The sequence below is a fragment of the Hyaena hyaena genome, unplaced genomic scaffold (genome assembly GCF_003009895.1).
Source record: "Hyaena hyaena isolate Hyena2069 unplaced genomic scaffold, ASM300989v1 scaffold_143, whole genome shotgun sequence".
In the NCBI taxonomy this organism is placed as follows: Eukaryota; Metazoa; Chordata; class Mammalia; order Carnivora; family Hyaenidae; genus Hyaena; species Hyaena hyaena.
In genome coordinates, this window is record NW_024080775.1 from 2,669,658 (window position 1) to 2,680,668 (window position 11,011).

The following is an 11,011-nucleotide window of genomic DNA, read 5'->3' on the forward strand; positions in this document are numbered from 1 at the left end:
ATAGAATGCAACAAAGTCTAGACAGTTTAATGTGATAACATTCACAATTACAATCTCCAGCATCAAAAAAAAAAAAAAAAGCTATATATGGAAAAAAAAAAAGCAGGGAATTGTGACGTACAAGTAGGAGAAGAGCATCAGTCAATATGAACAGAAGATGGAAATGACAAAGATAGTTGAACTTTTTACACACACATACATAAACACTCAAAGATGTAAAGGAAAATATGAATATAAACAAAAGAGCAATTCAAAGTATAAAAAGAACCAAATGGAATTTCCAAAGATAAAAATGTCATTTCTAAAATTTAAACTATACTGGATAAGGGACACCTGGGTAGTTCAGTCAGTTAAGCATCCAGCTTCAACTCAGGTTATGATCTCACAGTTTGTGAGTTCAATTCCAGGATCTGGCTCTATGCTGACAGCTCAGAGTCTGGAGCCTGCTTTGGATTGTGTCTCCCTCTCTCTCTGCCCCTCCCCCACTTGCACTCTGTCTCTGTCTTTCAAAAATAAATAAACTTAAAAAAATTTTTAAATATACTGGGTGAACTTGAAAGCAGATTAGGAACTACAGAAGAAAATTTCAGAGAATTAGAAAACATAACATAAAACTATACAAACCCAAGCACAGAGAGAACACAAAAAAAACAGACTTGTGGGACTTTGTCCAGCCCACTGGCACTGATGATTTCAAGCCCTCCTAGCCTTGATTCTTGGTACCACCACTAGCATCAAGAGCCCTTGGCCAGTTGATTCGAGCTCTGTGCCTCAATTTCCCCAATTTACAAATAGGAAGAATCATAACACTTGGATTAAAGCATTCTCATGAGAATTAATATATGTTGATATAAGTAAGGTACCAGATACACATAATAATTTACTGTGACAAATTTTAACAATTTTTGTTAAATACCAAACAAATAAGAGAAAAATTGATCATGGTAAATTATTCCTAACTGATGATCTAAGATCCTCAATATATGAAACTGGAAAGTAAAATTTGCTAAAAGTAAGACAATTATTATGAATAATAAATAACTTACTTCTGATAAGGAATAGAATTTATTAGCCATGTTGTATACTAAAAAAATTTCAACTATGGATTTTCCTCCACTTATAATAGGGTTACAACTTACTAAACTCATCAGGTTGTATTTACTCATCGTAAATAGAAAATATCAAAAGTCAAAAATGCATTTAATGTACTTAATCTACTGAACATCACAGCTTAGTCTCGCTTACCTTAAATGTGCTCAGAACACTTATGTGAGCCTATGGTTGGGCAAAATCATTTAATACAAGCCTATATTATATTAAGAATTGAATATCACATGTAATTTATTGAATACTGTGTGAAAGTAAAAACAGAATGGTTGTAGGGGTGCAGAATGGTTATTAAGTATATTGGTTTTGTAACCTTCTGACCACTCCAGTATTAATGAGAGAGATACTGTACACAGCTAGCCTGGGGAAAGCTCGAAATTCAAAATTTGGAATATATCTACTAAATGCTTATCACTTTTGCATAATTATAAAGTTGAAACACTGTAAGTCGAAATATGCTGAACCACTATACCTTTTAAGATTTGGAGACAAAAGGATTCATATTAAGTTGTTAAAACATGGTGATTACCTCTAAGGAGGAGAACGGGAGATGGGGAAACTGAGGGCTTTTGCTTTCTCCTTCATATATTTCTATATATTTTCAAGTCTTTCTAAAACCGTGGATTCTTTATAGAATAAACCTAAGGGAATTAAAAAGAGATGACCGGACAGTATAGTATTGATGAGATATAGAAGCAGAGAAATGTTCACCTTTAGCCCAGAAGGCTGACCTGCAGCCTATATAATTCCCGTAAGGATCAAGTATGTGCTGGTTGCTGCATTTTTTTTAATGATTTATTTATTTTTGAGACAGAGGGAGACAGAGCAGAGTGGGGGAAGGGCAGAGAGAGAGGGAGACACAGAATCTGAAACAGGCTCCAGGCTCTGAGCTGTTAGCACAGAGCCTGACGCGGGGCTCGAATCCACGAACGGTGAAATCTGACCTGAGCCACCCAGGCGCCCCTGGTTGCTGCATTCTTAAAGGGTTTCATGACTGCCTATATCTCACCGATAGTTAATATTGAACTGACTAAACACCAGAGAGATCTTGCGATATCCACAGCAAAAGGGCAGCCCTATCTGCCCAAGGGTCCTGTCCCTGTGCTACTCAAATAAGCTTACTAAGTTGTAAAATACAACAGCTCAAGTATTCTTTCTTGACATTTGGACCAGGACCCACAACAGTATCACTTATCTAGCCGGAAATTGATGCTTTATTCTGCCTCTGGCTTTACAATAATTCTGTTGCCTCATTAGACTGTTACCCTTCTACATTAAAAACTATTAGACAATTGTCTATAATGTCAATAGAATCAATGTGCTATTGAGTATACTGTCAAGGTTATAATGGGCCATTTAAAATGCCAGTATCACATCTAGCACATAGCAGGTCTCAATAAATATTAGCTCTCTTATATCTCTCTCCCTAATTAGTACCCATTTTCATTTAATGAGCAACATCAAGATTCTGGAATTTAGCAGTTGCTTCTGGTGCACCTCTCTGTCTTTCTATAACTTGTCTTAATTAGTTTTGTTTTTATTGTTGTTACTTTTCCTTAAATTTTATTTTTTTAAGTGAACTCCATCCTCAGCTAGAGGGTTGAACTCACAACCCCAAGATCAAGAGTGGCATGTTCTACCGACTAATGCCAGGGATCCCTCATTGTTCCTTTTTTTTTCTCCCTCCTATATGCTAAGATCAGAGAATGAGAAACTAAAAAAGGGCTTTTTTATATATTCAAATACAGAAAAGTAAAGCATTCCTTCTGGTATTTGCTCCTAGGAAATACCAAAGAGCATTTGGAGTGAAGGGTAAACACAGCTGCAGGGAAATGGCTTTCAAAAACCCATTAAGCTAACCGATTTCAAGCATTGGTGATGGATGATTGATAGAAATAAATTCCTTTGTGGAACACAAGAACATTGCAGGAAATTGCAATTTAACCCGCCTTAAATAATGAGCAAGACATAATAACTAACTTAAATACACAGTCTGCAGCCAAAATGCCTGAGGCATATGTTCTCTGCAACATTTTCTATCTAAAAGTGAAAAACGTTCCTGAGTCCATAGACATTATCTAAAATCCCACATAGTACATGATATATTTTTAAATATTTATAGTATGTTTTTTATTTAGAAAAATGATATTTGCATGTTGCACAAATTGTTCAAGAAGTGTATATTTAAAGATGCATATATATTGTTAAAGGACATTTGACTCAGGAAGCGCCTGGGTGGTTCAGTCAGTTAAGTGTTGACTTCGACTCAGGTGATGATCTTGTACTCCATGAGTTCCAGACCCACGTCGGGCTCTATGCTGACAGCTCAGAGCCTGGAGCCTGCTTCGGATTCTGTGTCTCCCTCTCTCTCTGTCCCTCCACCTCTCATGCTCTGTCTCTCTGTCTCTCTGTCTCTCTCTGTCAAAATAAATAAACATTAAAAAAAAGAACATTTGATTCATAAGAAAACTGGCGAAATCTGAATAAGGTCTATAGTTTAATTTATATACAGTAGTGTATCAATTTCAATTTCTCATTTTTTTGTTTTTTGTGTGTTTTTTGGTGGGGGTTGGGGAGGTAGAAGGGGAAGGAGAGAGAGAATCTTTAGCAGGATCCATGCTCAGTGGGGAGCACTATGCAGGGCTCAATCTCATGATGGTGAGATTATGACCATGAGATCATGACTTGAGTTAACATCAAGAGTTGGATGCTTAACCAACTGAGCCACCAGGCACCCCTCAATTTCTTGGTTTTAATAGTATACAGTAGCTAAGGTGTTATTAATTGAAGGAAGCTGAGTGATGGGAACATGGCAACTTTCCAAACAGATTTTGCAACTCTTTGTGAGTCTAAATCATTTCAAAATAATAAGTTTTTAAAAATCCCTCATACTTCTAATATTTTGGTTTTGAAATTAAAAAATAACACTGTGATTTAAAAATGGGCAAAAGAATATATCACTGAGGACCTTTCTGTGGTCGGTGATTTCTTTACCTGACAAAGAGCAGAAGAACTTCAAATGCTATCTATCTCTTGGTGTCTCTCTTGCCTACCTTCCACCAGTTCTTATTTATCTTGGCTTGTTCCAGTTTCGGACAGGTTCTTCTTTCCAGAAGCTACAGTGAGTGTATCTAAGGTCAGAAAAACGTGAGAAAACAGAAAATTCCTGGCTGTTTTCACATGTAAGGTGAAGTTACTAAGTAAAAAAACAAACAAACAAAAGCAAAAACAAAAAAAAAACCTACTCTAGTAGATGAACAGATAATGGAAGTTAAAAATGAAAAAACAAGCAAGTGTTCTATAAATATTTAGAAGGTATTGTAGCAGAATTCTCACACAGAGAGTCATGACACCGAGGCTTTTCTTTCCAGGATGCAACTTTATTCCAGCCAGCATCGCTCAGTTGGTTTCATACCCAAAGTACTGAGCCCCGAACACCACGTGGCATGGCTTTTTATATATTTTTTACTTCTTTGTCTCCCATATATGGTAACACACAAACATGCAGTCAGATTAAGTGGTCTCAAGTTACATGGCCGTGAGAGATGTTGTCACATACACAACATTAAATAGACACTAAAAATAGACATTTTTATGTTCTAGTAACCTAGGACCTAGGGGTTCTAGGAATGTAGAATACTGATGGTTATCGAGAACTTCTCACTCGGAAGATCTTTGTAATGTCCTGAGGGCATGACGGATGGACAATTCTGTTCCCAGAAGCACTGCCCAGCCAACCTCAAGAACACCCCACTGAAAGCAATAGGATAGTTCTGCTTTTTTGTCCTTTTTAAAATGTTTATTTATTTTTGAAAGAGAGAGAGACAGAGAGAGAGAGAGAACAAGTCTGGGAGGGGCAGAGAGAGAGGGAGACACAGAATTTGAAGGAGGCTCCAGGCTCTGAGCTGTCAGCACAGAGCCCTATGCAGGGCTCGAACCACAAATCATGAGATCATGACCTGAGCCGAAGTCGGATCCTTAACCAACTGAGCTACCTGGGTGCACCAAAAGTTCTGCTTTCTGATTGTCTCTGGTGGAGCCAGCCTGCCTGAAGTTCACCTCTGGACAAAAATATTGTGAACTTTAATCTGCTGTATATTTCACTGTGCAAACACTTTCTTCTCAATATCACCCTAAGAGGCCTGATCCCTTACCAAGACAGGCTCACCTGAGGTGTCTTGTGAAGATTTATCATCTACCCCAGTAGGAGAGAGCAAAAATGCATATTTTTTCATGAGTGGGTCATGTTAATCAGAGTTATCCACGGCTGCTTTTCAGACACCCAGAGAAAACAGCCTCCAAAGGTGTAGGGAAAGGGTTAACAGTATGCAGGGATAGATGAGGGACCCTTTGGGAGGCTGACTGCAGCTTTGGGTGGGAGGTTGCAGCACCAGAAGCAGGTTTTGGTAGGGGGTTGGAGGAGGATAAACACGTTACAGACCTGCCCATACTAGGTGCCATGAACAGTCTCACCAACTGTTATCCAGTTCCTGATAAGGTCTCAATAAAATGTCAAGGACAAAAATCCTTGTTGGCAACCCAGTTGGGACCCCTCTCACTCTTGAGAGCTTTGTTCTTGCTCAATAAACTATTACTTTGCTTGTTGTGTGCAAGATTTATTCCTCCACTCCGTGAGGCAAAGACCAATGCCTCTCTCACCCACCTGTAACACAAGGACAAGAGAAATAAAATCCATGCGCCCTCAGGGTACCTGGGCGACTCTGTTGGTTGAACATCCAACCCTTGGTTTCAACTAAGGTCATGATCTCAGTTTCTTGAGTTTGAGCCCTGTGTCTGACTCTGCACTAATAGTGCAGAGCTTGCCTGGGAGTCTCTCTCTCCCTTTCTCTCTGCCATTCCCCTGCTCTCTCTCTCTCTCTCTCTCTCTCTCTCTCAATAAATAAATAAATAAATAAATGAAAAATTTTTTTTCAAAATCCATGTACACTTTTTGATTTGAGCTCAGGAATCTGTTACCAACTACAGTACTTTTAAACATCTATCAGTCAGGCCCACCAGGGCTAGTCCATATCCTACTCACTCCACCATGGGTCATTTCAAAACTTCTAGTGTAACTCAGGATGTCATTACCTCCCTTCAAAAAGAAAAATTTAAAAGAAAGAAAGAAAGAGAGAGAGAGAGAGAGAAAGGGAGAAAGAGAGAAAGAGAAAGAAAGAAAGAAAGAAAGAAAGAAAGAAAGAAAGAAAGAAAGAAAGAAAGAAAGAAAGAAAGAAAGAAAGAAAGAAATAGCTAGGGGGCCTGGGTGGCTCAGTTGGTTGTGTGAGACTCTTGATTTTGGCTCAGGTCATGATCTCATGGTTTGTGGAATCTAGCCCCATGTCAGGATCCACACTAACAGTGGGTGGAGCCTGCTTGAGATTCTCTCTGCCCCTCTCTCTATCAAAATAGGTAAATAGACATTTAAAAAAAAAACAAAACTAAAAACAGGGTCACCTAGGTGGCTTGGTCAGTTAAGTGTCTGGCTCTTGATCTCAGCTCAGGTCATGATCACACAGTTCATAAGTTCAAGCCCCACATCAGGCTCTGTGCTGATGGTGTGGAGCCTGCTTGAGATTCTGTCTCTCCTTCTCTCTGCCCCTCACCGGCTTGTGCTCTCTCATTCTCTAAAAAAATAAATAAAACTTTAAAACATTTCAAATAAAAAGCAAATAAGGGGGTGCCTGGGTGGTTCAGTCGGTTGAGTTTTCAACTCTTAATTTCAGCTCAGGTCATGGTCTTGAGGTTTGTAGGTTTGAACCCTGCATCAGGCTCTGCATTGATGGCTTTGAACCTCCTTGGGATTCTCTCTCTCTCCCCTCTGCCCTTCCCCTGCTAGTTCACATGATCTCTCTTCTCTCTCTATCTCTATCTCAAAAATATATAAATAAACATTTTTAAAAGTTAAAAAAAATGAAAAGGAATAGCCAATATGCACACAGAAAAGGTACTCCAAGTTACAACTATCCAATGAACAGCTAGATAATTAAATCTAATTATTTTAATAGCTTTCCAAGGGGCACCTGGGTGGCTTAGTCGGTTAAGCGTCCAACTTTCACTTAGGTCATGATCTCACGCCCGAGCCCCGCGTCGGGCTCTATGCTGACTGCCAGCTCAGAGCCTGGAGCCTGTTTCAGTCTGTGACTCCCTCTCTCTCTGACCCTCCCTTGCTCACGCTGTCTCTCTCTCTCTCCTGGAAATAAATAAAACATTAAAAAAAATAAATTAAAAAAATAGCTTTCCAAGACATTAAACCTTCACTACTTTCTCTTCTAATAATTGAAGGCCTTTTTTTTGTTATTGTTGTTGTAATTAAAGATACCTACCAACATCAGGTTTTCATTTTTAAGCAAATATTGCTATTATAGTTTCTATTTGAGTAACAAGTTACCCATCGGCGCTCGTCTTCAGGGAACTTCAGCTATCTGAAACGTGTCAGAATTAGGAAACAAAGGACAGTGGGAAAAATGCAAAAAACAACAAAGAAACAAACAAACAAAAAACTGGTATAAAAAGGATCTACAAACCAGCAGATGCCTCTCAAATCCTGACTCACAGAGTTTGTTTGCACATATTATGCTCTATGTTTAATATGCTTCTGGGAAAGACAAGAGTACCTTGTCAGATACTGTGTTACCTGGAGATATAAAGGTGAATAAAATATGAATAAGATTAGCTAATCTGGTTTTGTAACCACAGAACAGCAAAAAGGAAAACCAATTTTAAAAAGTCCCATAAGCACACAGGGGCAAGATCAAAACTATTTCTGGTTTTATTGATAACTCACAGAGTCACTCAAATGCTGGGTATTCATTTGGATATTAGATTATGTCAGAGCTCCTATCCTGTCCTAAAATTCCATGAATATAGTTTTAAAAGAGTTGATAATCTGACAACAGGAAATAATTTTTTAAGGCATAAGATGTAAAGGAAGGAAGGAAGGAAGGAAGGAAGGAAGGAAGGAAGGAAGGAAGGAAGGAAGGAAGGAAGGAAGGAAAGGCCAGCAGTTTGAGGTAATTTACTATAGAAACAAAGCACCCTACCCTATACAGAAGGCTTCATCATGGCTCATAAATACTGTTCACAGGAGCACCTGGGTCACTCAGTCAGTTAGTTAAGCATCTAACTTCGGTTCAGGTCATGATCTCAAGGTTTTTGAGTTCAAGCCCCACATCAGGCTCTGTTCTGACAGCTTGGAGCCTACCTCAGATTCTGTGTCTCCCTCTCTCTCTCTTCCTCCCCAGCTCATGTTCTCTCTCTCTTTCTAAAATAAATAAATATTTTAAAAATTAAAAAATATATATTGTTCACAAAGGCCCACAGGTAGGAGAAGTACAGACAATACAATTGTATATTATTATGTTTACATTCTGTATTCTATCATTTTTACTAACTTGTTTATTAACATGATATATACTCACCATTTGAGGGCATCTTGTCCATCTTGACACCTGAAACAGTGCCTGTTACATGTGTCTCAATAAATATTTTTTGAAAGAAATAATCTTCTCTTTGGATGGCTTTTAATTTTTGCATTCAGTATTATAACCAAATTTCTGGGAACTATTTAGTTTTATCTCTAAATGAACTAGCTTACCATTCACTGCCTCTGTTACCCACAACACCAAGCAATTTGCCAGTTGTCAACAGATGTTGACCAGGTGTCCCATAAACTTAACTCATTCCTGATGCTGTCTATCTAGAATGGCATCAGATACCACAGGTTAAGTAAGGGCTCAGTCTCACAGGACTGCCCTCCCCTACCTACTTCAGATGCCAGTCACATGTCCAAGTTGTCACCTGTGCTTCTGACTGATTGGCTATAAATCAGAGGTTCCCATGACCCCTGGATTACCTTTGCCAGAGTAGCCCACAGAATTCAAAGAAACACTTACTTACAAGATCATCATTTTATCATTAAAGATATTGTAAGGGATATAGATGAATAGCCAGGTGAGGAGGGTCATAGGTGAGGTCCAGAAGGACCCCAAGCAGAAGTTTCTATCTGCATGAGAAGTAGAGTGCACGGCCCTCTCAGCATGTTCACTAACCCAGAATCTGATAATATCTTGTCCAAGAAGTTTTTTGTTTTTTCTTTAAATAGATTTAGTCTCCAATCTCCATTCCAGAGGTTGGCGGATGAACTGAAAATTCTCCCCCTGTAATTACCTGGTCTTTATGGAGACCAGCCCCATCCTGATGCTACATAGGGACCGCACATTAAATCACCAATTAGCATAAGCTCAGGTATACTGTAAAGGGCCTATTATGAATAAAAGATATTCTTACCATTTAAGAAATTATAGGAGTTTTAGGAATTCTGTCCTGGGAACCAGACGAAGACCCAATATATTTGTTACTGTATCATACTGCCTATGCTCTATGCCATAACTTCCCCCTTTTTTTTATTCCGAACTTTGCTTATTTTTCAGTGAGTTGGGATATAGCTTCCAAATGATTTCTTAAAGACTGGAATGGTATGGGGTGTAGGGAAGGAGAAAGTTTTCCTTGACCTTTATAGGGTGTCTGACTAGGACTGAAAAGTTAACTGATAAGAGACAGATTGACAGGAGAGAAACATGCAAATTTTACCACTTATTTTACACATACATGGGAGCCTTCACAAAAGAATGAAGATCATAAGAAGTAGTCTGGGTAGGAAGCTTATATACCTTTCAAAGAAACAATAAATTTGTGAAGAATTTCACAAGACAAAGAGGTTTGACGTTTAAGGGGTAGTACGTGGTGAAGAAGTAACTGGAAGACAAAGGTTAGTTTAACAGAATTGTTTAACCAAACTTCTTGGTCCAAATTTCCTGTCTCTGGTGATAAGAATGTCTCTCTCCTGGCACAGAAAGGGATCTTTCACATGGGAGATTTATCTCCTGATTTCTGGAGGAGGCCGAGGGCAAGGGTGGATGGAGGTCAGAGGATGTCAGAGTGACCTTCTGCTTCTGCTGTTACCTCAGACTTCTTTGGCTTAAGATATTCAAGGTGCCATATTTTGGAGTGGCATGTCCTGAGCCCCATCAAGGGAGTATATTGTCTGAATCACTGCATGTATAAAATTGTCTTTCACAATTTACACTTTAATTTTTTTAATGTTTATTTATTTTTAAGAGAGAGAGAGAGCGTGACAGAGCACAAACAGGGGTGGGGCAGAGAGACAGAGACTGAGTCGCAGAATCCGAAGCAGGCTCCTGGTACTGGAACCCAGGAACCTTGAGATCATGACCTGAGTCAAAGTCAGACGTTTAACTGACTGAGCCAGTCAAGCGTCCTTCACACTTCACATTTTAAAAATAAGTTATCTCGTGGGGCACCTGGGTGGTTCAGTCGGTTAAGTGTCCAACTTGGGCTCAGGTCATGATCTCACGGGTTCGTGCGTTCGAGCCCCGCATTGGGCTCTGTGCTGACAATTAGCTCAGAGTCTGGAGCCTGTTTCAGATTCTGTGTTTCCCTCTCTCTTTGACCCTCCCCTGCTCACGCTCTCTCTCTCTCTCTCTCTCTCTCTCTCTCTCTCTCAGAAATAAATAAAACATTAAAAAAATAAGTTATCTCACTATATAAAAATCTTTAAGACTGGTACTGTGAGCTGTCCTGCTATTCAGAGTTGTATACTAGAAAACTCACTTTGTTCAATCAGATTAGTGACTAATTGTGGAGGGTATGAAGATGAAGAGAGGGAAAAAAATAAAGACTTCTTATTTTTTCTGTCTCCATTCCCCTCCACTTAAAGACACACAGTAATAGAGATGGCAAGGAGAGAAAATAGGGAGATATTTAGAAGTCTACAGGACACGTAGATTGTTTCAAAAAGTAGGTGAGAAAGAAGTCATGCTAGGATAATTTTCAAGTCTTTCTTCAAACTTGGATTCACAATGAATGGATACTTTTGAGATTATCA